The sequence below is a fragment of the Bombina bombina genome, chromosome 11 (assembly GCF_027579735.1).
Source record: "Bombina bombina isolate aBomBom1 chromosome 11, aBomBom1.pri, whole genome shotgun sequence".
Classification (NCBI taxonomy): domain Eukaryota; kingdom Metazoa; phylum Chordata; class Amphibia; order Anura; family Bombinatoridae; genus Bombina; species Bombina bombina.
In genome coordinates this window covers 132,138,322-132,151,081 of record NC_069509.1, presented here as the reverse complement: position 1 = coordinate 132,151,081, position 12,760 = coordinate 132,138,322, and positions in this window count along the sequence as shown.

Here is a 12,760-nt window from a genome sequence, read left to right as displayed (position 1 = left end):
TTTTATTTCAATTTTTCATTACCATATATAAAGCCACTGAGTATTGGTGTTAAATCACCAATTTTCTACATATATGTATATAACTTTTGTGATATTATCCCTTCTAAAAGGGTGTTTAGGAGGTGTGTGATGTTTTAACCAATGGGTAATCTTTGTAAGGTATATAAGTTTGTATCACCTGTGAGCATGTATGGTCTATGAGTACGGCTGAACCTTGCCGAAACGCGTAAGACCTGCTCTTTTCTTCCTCTACCCCTATTTTGATGCCCATACTTTTTAATCTTACAATAAAGAATTGACTTTTTAATATATACTCCTTTGTTCTTTGGATCGTTTTTTCTACTACTTTGGGAGGGAGAGGAGCCCTCCTATCCTGTGAAGGAACAAGATTATTCCCAGCTTTGGAGTTTTGTCCGGTCAATAGAGGTTGTATACACAGCATTTGGAGTACTACGCAAGCGAATTGGAAGGGACAGCGTCTGACGTCACCCGGAAGTGCTGAGAAGCTACATGCTGGCCGGAGACGCCGAGGAGGAGAGAACGCTCAGACCTCGTGGAAAGGTGTATTGCCACGGAGCTGATGTCTACACCATAGAGGTGAGCAATACGTCCTCTGACTGTGTGAAGTGGATGGTGGCTGTATACCCACTTACCGTGCGGAGAATTGCCGTAATAGCCTTCCTTGGAGTGGTGAGTCAGGACTGGTTTTGATATCGCTGTCCATTTATTCCTCCCCTTCTCTGCTGTGTATACTGAGCATTGTGTTATACCTCTTTTATCTGACTACACAGAATACGTTGGACATATCTATATCCATTTGCCTAACTACACACATGGACTTTGCACATGTGTTTTTCCTATATTATCTCTTCATCCATGTGTTGTAAGTGAAGCAAATTGTGGCTGGTGAACGTTATATTGATTTCTTATAAATTTCCTTAAATATGGATGCATCAGGGGATTTATCACACAATTGTTATTTTTCTTTGGCTGCTGTTGATGACCAAGATCTAGTGGGACTTGAATTGGAAGATTTCTTTTCATTGGATTGTACCAACACTAAATTAAGTGATTTGTTTCACTCTTTGGAACTGTTACGTTTAAAGGAATTAAGACTTAAACTTGACACCTGGATTATGAACAAATATGTCTCTTTAAATATGATACCGAGGGGCCTAAGGGTTAAACAAATTCCCCACCTTCGAGGTCCATGACCAGGACTTTATTAAGGAATGGAATAGTGTATTATCTGAGTGCTCTATTAGGCTTATGATGATCTTGGTTAAATTTAAATCTGATCAATTAGCCACTGTTAGGAATGAAATAACACAGTTACAACAAGAGTTGAATGGTCACCAATCTGAAGTGGGATATGGTGAATATGATAAAATGTTGCAGGAGGTGATTGAAACTAGCAAAAGTGATATCATACAGGCCAAACATGTGAAATTCTTACGTGATCAAAAGGATTATTCCACAGGGAATGTCTTTTTGTGGTATAAAATTCACAGACGTAGAGCACTACCATACAATCAGAAAGATAATCAGGGATTGGATACTGAAAACAGTGAAGGTAATAGGGGTTACAAACGCAGGAGGTGGAGAAAAAAGAATAGGAACCAGAAAAAAGTGTCCTTTAATGGAAATGTGAGCACAGATGATGATTCTCTGTCTAATTTTTCTACCTCTTATGAGGAAGGGTCAAATTCAGAATGTGAACCAGATCTTAACTATAACATTGAGAATAGACAACAGGAGGATAACGATCCTGTACAAGCAGACAGTAGTAATACAATCACTACACATACGGAGACCATTAAACCCATTAGTTCCACAGGTACCATACCCAAAGCTGTAAGCACTAATAATAAAAACAGTGCAAAAAAGAGTACACAGATTAAACAAGCTTTGAATACTAACTTTGACATTGTACAGGTCACTGCCCCTAAAAATAGCAAGGGGTACCCCCTTTGGGTCAGGTTTTTCGGTCGGCCCTAAAAACAAGGGGTGGGGGAGGGACAGAGAACACAGGGAACCAGAGAGGAATGAACAGATATGCCCTGAGAGAGCTCACCAGGAAGTAAATGACAATTTGGTTATTAATGTTTCTTCACATACCCTTACTGAATCTGAACTTAAAGTACTTAATAAGGGTTTGGGCTTTTGCCCTACTAAAAAATTTGATATGTTTCAAACTATTCTTGACCTAAATAGGTTTATACGTAATCTTACTCTTCGTAGACACTTTAATGGTATTGAAGGAGTAAACAATCCCACATATGTTGATAATAGTGGCACCACAAATATTGGCTCTCTTTTTCAATTTAGAGACATGTGCGATTTAGCTTCTCTCCAGGAATTGGAGTGTGAGCAAGCTATGGATACCATATCGCTATGTTCTCCTAGATTTAAAAATAGATCCAAATTCTACCCAGTTCAATCTAGAGGTAGAATACTTGAAAGTTTCCATAAGAGAGTCCTTGAGGACCTAAAAAAGCTGGATGAAACGTCCAGCGAACAATACTCAAATCTTACTAGAAAGGAAAAAGAGGCAGTAACATCATTGCAGAATAATTTGTCAATTGTGGTGAAAAACTCTGATAAGGGGGGGAACATCGTTGTAATGGATAGACAGATGTATATATCTGAAGCTGAACGACAGCTGAATGATCTATCCTCCTATAGAAGATTAAGTAGAAACCCTACTTTGTGTTTTCAAAAACAGTTAAGAGATTTATTAGATGATGGCCTTCACCTTGGAATTATTGACAAGGACACATTTGAGTTCCTATTCATTACAGACCCCATCATTCCTATTTTCCACCACCTGCCCAAGACTCATAAGAGTGTAGTTAACATAAAGGGAAGACCAATAGTTGCAGGAATTGGCTCACTTTTTGAACATCTGTCAGAGTGGATTGACAGCATTTTGCAACCCTTGGTTTCTTCTCTTCCCAGCTTTTTGAGAGATACTACACATTTGTTAAATGTTATTGAGGATGTGCAGGTGGTGGAAAATATGAGTTGGTTAACAGTGGATGTGGTAGCTTTATACACCTCTATACCACACACCCTGGGCCTGGAAGCTGTGGCCTTTTTTTCTTAATCGGCTTACTAACTATTCAAATGAGGCTAAAGACGTCATTATTAGATCTATCCGTTTTCTTTTGGAGCGCAATTACTTCCAGTTTGAGGGATCGTATTACGTCCAATTGAGAGGTACAGCCATGGAGGCGAAATTCGCCCCCTCATATGCCAATTTATTTATGGGCTGGTTTGAGTATAAATACCTCTTTGGACCTAATGTCGACTCATCTGGGGGAATTGTTTGCTACAAAAGATTTATAGACGATCTTATATTTCTTACTAAATTCAATTCCTCTGAGGCTCAGAGATTTGTTGGGTATCTTAATTCTTGCATCCCTGAGATTAAGTTTACCTATGAATGGCAAAAGCATAAAATACATTTCTTGGATGTGGAGTTGGTCATTGATGGGAACTCTGATAAAGTTGAAACTCAATTGTTTCGTAAACCAATAGCTGGAAATTCAATCCTACATTCTTCCAGCTCCCATCCAAGACATGTGTTTCAGGGTATAGCGAAGGGACAGTTCCTGAGAAATCGAAGAATTTGTTCAAATGAACAAGTATTCAATTCTGAGTGTAACAATCTAGGCATTAGACTCCGTAAGAGGGGTTATTGTAAGAAAGTTATCAAACAGGCTCATGACTATGCAACACAATGTGATAGAAGTAGTTTACTCTCAGTAGCTGATAAGTCCAGTGAAAGAAAGACCAAATTCGACAACAAACCTAATTTTATTACAAGGTATTCTAACCAATACTATCAAATTTGTAACATAGTTAAAAAATATTTACCTATGTTATATGGAGATGACGCTCTTAAGGATGTGGTCAAAGGAGGATGCAGGTTTACATACAAAAGAGGGCTTACATTGGGTAATTTGATCTCACCTAGCCAGTTGCGTAAACCTGATAGTCAAAGCTCTTGGCTTAGACATAATGGAACTTATAAATGTGGAAAGAATTGTAAAGCCTGTGAACATATTAAGATAGGTAGTTCTTTTAGTTCCTATGTCACTAACCAGATGTTTGATACTAGGGGATGCATCAATTGCTCTTCTTCATATATAGTGTATCTCATCTGCTGCACAGAACTTAAAATCCAGTACGTGGGTATGACCTCCCGTGATATTCGTACTCGCATCCGTGAACATTTGGGATACATTAGAAATGAACAACATTGCTCTGATCTAGCAAGTCATTTTATAGATATTCATCATGGAAATGTGTGCAGTTTTAAATGGAATGCCATAGAAATCATTAAGAATAATCCTAGAGGTGGTGATAAATGGTCCACCCTGGCACGCCAGGAGGTTTATTGGATCCATAAACTGTGCACATTAAAACCTGATGGCTTTAATTCAGAGAATGACCTTATTAACTTTTGGGAGAATTAATCTATATGTATACCACTGAACCTATTATCTCTATAAGTATATCTGGTAATTATATTGAATGAATTGTATATTTAGCCATGTATATTCATTTCTATGTATATTAAGGTATAATGATCATGTATATGTTTAGTATTTATTCAGATAATTTATTATTGACTGAATTATCAACTTTAATATATACAATTATATATTCAATATATATTTAATATATATATTTGCCATCCAGTAGTGTGATCATCTGATAAGATCTATACCTATAGGTTTCTTCTATTTTATTTTTTGGTCTGTACATATTTTGCTTTGTTTTGTTTTTCATTTGTTGTATATATACTTGCACTTATTTACATTGAATTAGGTATTTTTCGTTATTTTATTTCAATTTTTCATTACCATATATAAAGCCACCGAGTATTGGTGTTAAATCACCAATTTTCTACATATATGTATATAACTTTTGTGATATTATCCCTTCTAAAAGGGTGTTTAGGAGGTGTGTGATGTTTTAACCAATGGGTAATCTTTGTAAGGTATATAAGTTTGTATCACCTGTGAGCATGTATGGTCTATGAGTACGGCTGAACCTTGCCGAAACGCGTAAGACCTGCTCTTTTCTTCCTCTACCCCTATTTTGATGCCCATACTTTTTAATCTTACAATAAAGAATTGACTTTTTAATATATACTCCTTTGTTCTTTGGATCGTTTTTTCTAGAAGTTATAACTTGTCTGCCTTTTCTGAGGCGGCGGACAGAAATCAACCCGATCGAATACGATCGGGTTGATTGACACCCCCTGCTAGCTTCTGGTGAACTGCTTGTGCAATGATAAATGCCGACAGCGTATACTGTCTGCATTTATCGATGTGCAGCGAACATGATACGCTACATCGTATCATGTCCGCTCACACTTTGATAAATATGCCCTTAAGTGCTATAGTATTGTATTTTTTATCATGTATTTGTTGATTATGCAAATCTAATTTCTTTATTGCTCCTATTACATTTCCTGGAAGCTTTCCAGGACTGAGAGGTGGGCCAGGTTACTTGTGATTGGTTGGTCACTGTGGGTGGAGCTATGACTGTGTTTTGGGCAGGGCTAGATGTGTTGTTTACGGGGTTGTATGGAATATTGGGAGCTCTGAAATGTTACCATTTTAGAATAATATCTTTAGACTTTTATATATATATTTTCTCACTCTTCACCTTTAGCCCTTTTTGCCTGTAGCAATCCAAGCTAGGTAGTGAGACATTCTAATGAGTACAGACTCCTTCGTTGAGAAAGGCAACCTTAGAGACATTACTTGTGGAACTCAGATTGTGCACAACTATCACTACTTAACACTACTGGAATATCAAAGGAGAAAGTCCTCTACAATATTTATCACAGAGGGGTTCAAAATATTTAGTTCTTCCTACAAATAGTTAACAAAAATAATAAGGTAAAATATTTAAATGGGATATCCTCCGACTTTTTTTCCATTAACAAAGTGATAACAATCTTTCAAAAAAAGCAAAGCTGGATAATTGCCATAAAATTAAATTTCTATTTTTCTACAACAACACCCTGAATGACTTGTTGATCAAAAAACACCTGAAACCGATACACCAAATAAACATGTAAATGTAAAATTGCATTTTTGCACTCGTTTTACCTTAAATCACATCCCTATCCTTTTCCTTTTAATGGGGTTAATTGCGTACACGTTAATGGGTTTAATTGAGTGCATGTGGGGATTTTTTGTATTTGGATAGAGTGGCATTTTTTTTTAAATTAAATTAAGTTTTTAATGTTATTTACTAATAGGTATACATTGGTACTGATAGCTATATGTAGATATGTTTCATTCATGGTTTCACATTTACTTATTGCTGATGATGAAGACTCATTCATATATAATTTCTTATTTGGCCCAAATCTGTCTTCATCAAAAAGGGCTGTTGCTGTTCTTGCCGGCTCCTATCCTTACATTCCTGCTTTTTAAATAAAGATAGCAAGAGAACAAAGAAAAATTGATAATAGGAGTAAATTAGAAATTTGATTAAAATTGCCTGCTCTATCCAAATCATTAACAAAACATTTTGGATTTAGTTTCCCTTTAATTTCACTTAGTTATAGATCTCCAATGTTTATATATATTTTTTTTATCGTTTGCATTGTGATTGCTCTGACTTTGAAAAATGTGTATCAGGAACCATAAAACAGTCGATAAACATGACCAGAAAAACTAGAATTGACCCCTTGGTTTGTATAAAAATCTATAGAATAAATCAATAGAGGAATTCTGTGAAGAGATGATTTTACACTACTAATTGCATTACAAATAGGTTAATTAAATGCTCCCAGAAATTCCCACCAGCTTGTGCCCTGTGATCTTAGCATGAACCTGCAGTCACTGTTGCCAGTCCACAAACATATATTTCCTTAAAGCACCATTAAAGGGACATGAAACCCATTTTTCTTCTACAAGATACGACGAGTCCACGGATTCAGTAAGTTCATCCTTACTTGTGGGATATTAACCTCCTGCTAACAGGAAGTGGCAAAGAGCACCACAGCAGAGCTGTATATATAGCTCCTCCCTTCCCTCCACCCCCAGTCATTCTCTTTGCCTGTGTTAGTAATAGGAAGAGGTAAAGTGAGGTGTTAGTTTTAGATTCTTCAATCAAGAAGTTTTTTATTTTAAATGGTACCGGTGTGTACTATTTTCCTCAGGGAGATATGGAAGAAGATTTCTGCCCTGAGGTTGATGATCTTAGCAGATGTAACTAAGATCCATATTGGTTCCCACAGAGCTTCTGAAGGTAGTGCAAGAGAAATCTTCAGTGTGGAGAACGGTTTCATGCTACAAGTAGCATTGAGGTATGTTCAGCCTTTTATTTCTGAGGAGACTTGGTATATCAGAACTGGCTGACATTTTTTCCCTGCAAGGGAAGGGGTAAGCAGTAGACCTGTACGCAGAGGGTATTACTGTTAATCCTATGTTTAAATATTTTTCATTACATTCTATTGGGCTGAAATATTAATGGGACACAGGGAGAGGCAGCTTGACGTTTTTTATATTTTATTGCAAAAGAGTCAATAGGGCTGCAGTGTTATTAATGGTGTTTAAGGGGACCACATGGCTTAATTTTAAAACCGCTTCCCATGCGGTTATATTGACTGTGAGGACGACGTCCATGATGGGCGGGGCCTATTTTGCGCGCTCAGGCGCGCAGTGTACTCTGACTGAGAAGGCAGCAGGCATTAGCTCCGGTGGGGCCTAAACTTGTGTTCTGTTTACCGGTTTGTTGTTGAGTCATTTTGCAGTACCCTGGGGGCAGGTAGGCAGGGGTCATTTTTTCGCTTAAGATATATTTTTTGCTATAAAATGTCTCTTAGAGAGTAAATTCACTCTTTGCTTATAGGGTGCAATAATTTTTGGGCAATTGAATCAATATTTTTAATTGTATAGCGTTATTTAACGTTTTTAGACAGTTTAGGAAAAATTGTGCGCTTTTTTATTTCTTAAAGGCGCAGTACATATTTTTCTAAAAGTTGTTGAAATCAATAAATAAGGTGTTTTACGACTATTGTGGTTATTACTAGTCTGTTCAACATGTCTGACATTGAGGAAACTAATTGCTCTATGTGTTTAGAAGCCATTGTGGAACCCCCTCTTACTTTGTGTACCTCTTGTACTGAAAGGGCCTTACAATGTAAAAAGCATATTTTAGGTAAAGAAAGTGTGCCTAAGGATGATTCTCAGTCTGAAGAGAATCAGGTTTTGCCATCTAATTCTTCCCAAGTGTCACAACCTTTAACGCCCACACAAGCGACGCCAAGTACCACAAGTGCGTCTAATTCTTTTACTCTGCAGGATATGGCTGCAGTTATGTCAACTACCCTTACAGAGGTATTATCTAAGTTACCAGTGTTACAGTGTAAACGCAGTAGGTCAGGTATTAATGTGAATACTGAATCCTCTGATGCTTTATTGGCTATTTCCGATGTAGTAAATCAAATAATTTACGATGTACCCTCACAGTGCTCTGAGTTGGGGGTCAGGGAATTGTTGTCTGAGGGAGAACTTTCAGACTCAGGAAATGTGTTACCTCAGACAGATTCGGACGTTATGTCCTTTAAATTTAAGCTTGAACACCTCCGCCTGTTACTTCAGGAGGTTTTAGCGACTCTGGATGATTGTGACCCTATTGTGATACCACCAGAGAAATTGTGTAAAATGGACAAATATCTAGAGGTACCTACTTACACTGATGTTTTTCCGGTTCCTAAAAGAATTTCGGAAATTATAAAAAAGGAATAGGACAGACCGGGTATACCGTTCTCTCCCCCTCCTAATTTCAAGAAAATGTATACCATATCAGACACCATTCGGGACTCTTGGCAGTCAGTCCCTAAGGTGGAGGGAGCTATTTATACCCTGGCTAAGCGCACAGCTATACCTATTGAAGACAGTTGTGCTTTCAAAGACCCTATGGATAAGAAATTAGAGGGTCTTCTAAAGAAATTATTTATTCATCAGGGTTTTCTTTTACAACCTACAGCTTGCATTGTTCCAGTTACTACTGCTGCAGCTTTTTGGTTTGATGCTCTAGAAGAGTCTCTGAAGGTTGAGACCCCTCTAGAGGACATTTTGTATAGAAGGCTCTCAAGCTAGCTAATTCTTTTATTACTGATGCCGCCTTTCAAATTGCTAAATTAGCGGCGAAAAATGCAGGATTTGCCATTTTAGCGCGTAGAGCGTTATGGCTGAAATCATGGTCTGCTGATGTGTCATCTAAATCTAAGCTCTTAGCTATTCCTTTCAAGGGTAAGACCCTATTCGGGCCTGAGTTGAAGGAAATCATTTCTGACATTACTGGAGGTAAAGGTCACGCCCTACCTCAGGATAAGTCTTTTAAGATGAGGGGTAAACAAAATAATTTTCGTTCTTTCCAAAATTTTAAAGGAGTACCCTCTGCTTCCTCTTCCTCCACAAAGCAGGAAGGGAATTTTGCTCAGTCCAAGTCAGTCTGGAGACCAAACCAGGCTTGGAAAAAAGGTAAACAATCCAAGAAGCCCGCCGCTGCTACAAAGACAGCATGAAGGGGCGGCCCCCGATCCGGGACCGGATCTAGTAGGGGGCAGACTTTCCTTCTTTGCCCAGGCTTGGGCAAGAGATGTTCAGGACCCCTGGGCATTGGAAATCGTGACCTACGGGTATCAACTGGAATTCAAGGATTTTCTCCCAAGAGGGAGATTTCTTCTTTCACGATTGTCTGTAGACCAGATAAAAAGAGAGGCGTTCTTATGTTCTGTAAAAGACCTCTCTACTATGGGAGTAATTCGTCCCGTTCCAAGACTGGAACAGGGACAGGGGTTTTACTCAAATCTTTTCGTGGTTCCCAAAAAAGAGGGAACTTTCAGACCCATTTTAGATCTCAAGTGTCTAAACAAGTTTCTCAGAGTCCCATCGTTCAAGATGGAGACTATCCGAACAATTTTACCAATGATCCAGGAGGGTCAATATATGACTACCGTGGACTTGAAAGATGCATACCTTCATGTCTCTATCCACAATGATCATCATCAGTTCCTAAGGTTTACCTTCCTGGACAAACATTTTCAGTCCGTGGCTCTTCCCTTCGGATTGGCCACAGCACCCAGGATCTTCACAAAGGTTCTAGGGTCCCTTCTGGCGGTTCTCAGACCGCGGGGCATAGCAGTGGCGCCTTATCTGGATGATATTTTGATTCAGGTGTCAACTTATCATCTAATGAAATCTCATACAGACACAGTGGCGTCCTTTCTGAGAACTCACGGTTGGAAGGTGAACCTAGAAAAGAGTTCACTAGTTCCACGGACAAGGGTTCCCTTCTTGGGAACTCTGATAGACTCGGTAGACATGAAAATATTTCTGACGGAGGTCAGAAAATCAAAAATTCTAAATACTTGCCGAGCCCTTCAGTCCATTCTTCAGCCATCAGTGGCTCAGTGTATGGAGGTAATTGGATTAATGGTAGCAGCAATGGACATCGTTCCGTTTGCTCCTTTTCATCTCAGACCACTGCAACTGTCCATACTCGGAAAGTGAAATGGGGACTATGCGAATTTATCTCCTCAGATAAATCTGGATCAAGAGACCAGAGACTCTCTTCTTTGGTGGTTGTCGCCGGATCATCTGTCCCAGGGGACGTGTTTCCGCAGACCCTCGTGGGTGATAGTGACAACGGACGCCAGCCTCCTGGGCTGGGGTGCAGTCTGGAATTCCCTGAAGGCTCAGGGTGTATGGACTCAGGTAGAGTCTCTACTTCCAATCAATATTCTGGAATTGAGAGCAATATTCAATGCGCTTCAGGCATGGCCTCAGTTGGCCTCGGCCAAATTCATCAGATTCCAGTCGGATAATATCACGACTCTGGCTTATATCAATCATCAGGGGGGAACGAGGAGTTCCTTAGCGATGACAGAAGTATCCAAGATAATTTGATGGGCGGAGGCCCACTCTTGTTATCTGTCGGCAATCTACATCCCAGGAGTAGAGAACTGGGAAGCAGATTTTCTAAGTCGACAGACTTTTCATCTGGGGGAGTGGGAACTTCACCCGGAGGTGTTTGCCTCACTGATTCTCCATTGGGGCAGACCGGAATTGGATCTGATGGCATCGTGACAGAATGCCAAGCTTCCAAGATATGGATCTAGGTCAAGGGATCCACAGGCCGAACTGATAGATGCCTTGGCAGTGCCTTGGTCGTTCAGCCTAGCTTATGTGTTTCCACCATTTCCTCTCCTTCCACGCGTGATTGCTCGGATCAAACAGGAGAGAGCTTCGGTAATCCTGATCGCGCCTGCGTGGCCACGCAGGACTTGGTATGCGGATCTAGTCGACATGTCCTCTCTGCCACCGTGGAAACTTCCTTTGAGACAGGACCTTCTCATTCAAGGACCTTTCCAACATCCAAATCTAAATTCTCTGCAGCTGACTGCTTGGAGATTGAACGCTTGATTTTATCTAAGCAGGGATTCTCAGATTCGGTCATTGATACTTTGATACAGGCACGTAAGCCTGTCACTAGAAAGATCTATCATAAGATATGGCGTAAATATCTTTTTTGGTGTGAATCCAAGGGCTATTCATGGAGTAAAGTTAGGATTCCCAGGATTCTGTCTTTTCACCAAGAAGGATTGGAGAAAGGGCTATCAGCGAGTTCCTTAAAGGGGTAGATTTCTGCTTTGTCAATTTTGCTTCACAAACGTTTGGCAGATGTTCCAGATGTTCAGTCTTTTTGTCAGGCTTTAACCAGAATTAAGCCTGTATTTAGACCAATTACTCCTCCCTGGAGTTTGAATTTAGTTCTTAGAGTTCTTCAAGGGGTTCCGTTTGAACCTATGCATTCCATAGATATTAAATTGTTATCTTGGAAAGTTTTGTTTTTGGTTGCTATTTCTTCTGCTCATAGTTTCTGAGCTTTCAGCGTTACAGTGTGATTCGCCTTATCTTATATTTCATTCTGATAAGGTGGTTTTGCGTACCAAACCTGGATTCCTTCCTAAGGTTGTTTTAAATAAGAATATTAATCAGGAAATTGTTGTTCCTTCCTTGTGTCCTAATCCTTCTTCTAAGAAGGAGCGTCTGTTACATAACCTGGACGTGGTCCGTGCCTTGAAGTTTTACTTACAGGCGACTAAGGATTTCCGTCAATCATCTTCATTATTCATTGTTTATTCTGGAAAGCGTAGGGGTCAGAAAGCTACGGCTACCTCTCTTTCTTTTTGGCTGAGGAGTATCATCCGCCTGGCATATGAGTCTGCTGGACAGCAGCCTCCTGAAAGAATCACGGCTCATTCTACTAGGGCTGTGGCTTCCACATGGGCTTTTAAAAATGATGCTTCTGTTGAACAGATTTGCAAGGCTGCGACTTGGTCGTCTCTTCATACTTTTTCCGAATTTTACAAATTTGATACTTTTGCTTCTTCTGAGGCTGTTTTTGGGAGAAAGGTTCTTCAAGCAGTGGTGCCTTCCGTTTAGGTCTCTGTCTTGTCCCTCCCGTTTCATCCGTGTCCTGTTGCTTTGGTATTGTATCCCACAAGTAAGGATGAAATCCTTGGACTCGTCGTATCTTGTAGAAGAAAAGTAAATTTATGCTTACTTGATAAATTAATTTCTTCTATGATACGATGAGTCCACAGCCCTCCCTGTCATTTTTCAGACAGATTATGTTTTATTTTTTATAACTTCAGTCACCTCTGCACCTTTAGCTTTTCCTTTCTCTTCCTAAAACTTTGGTCGAATGACTGGGG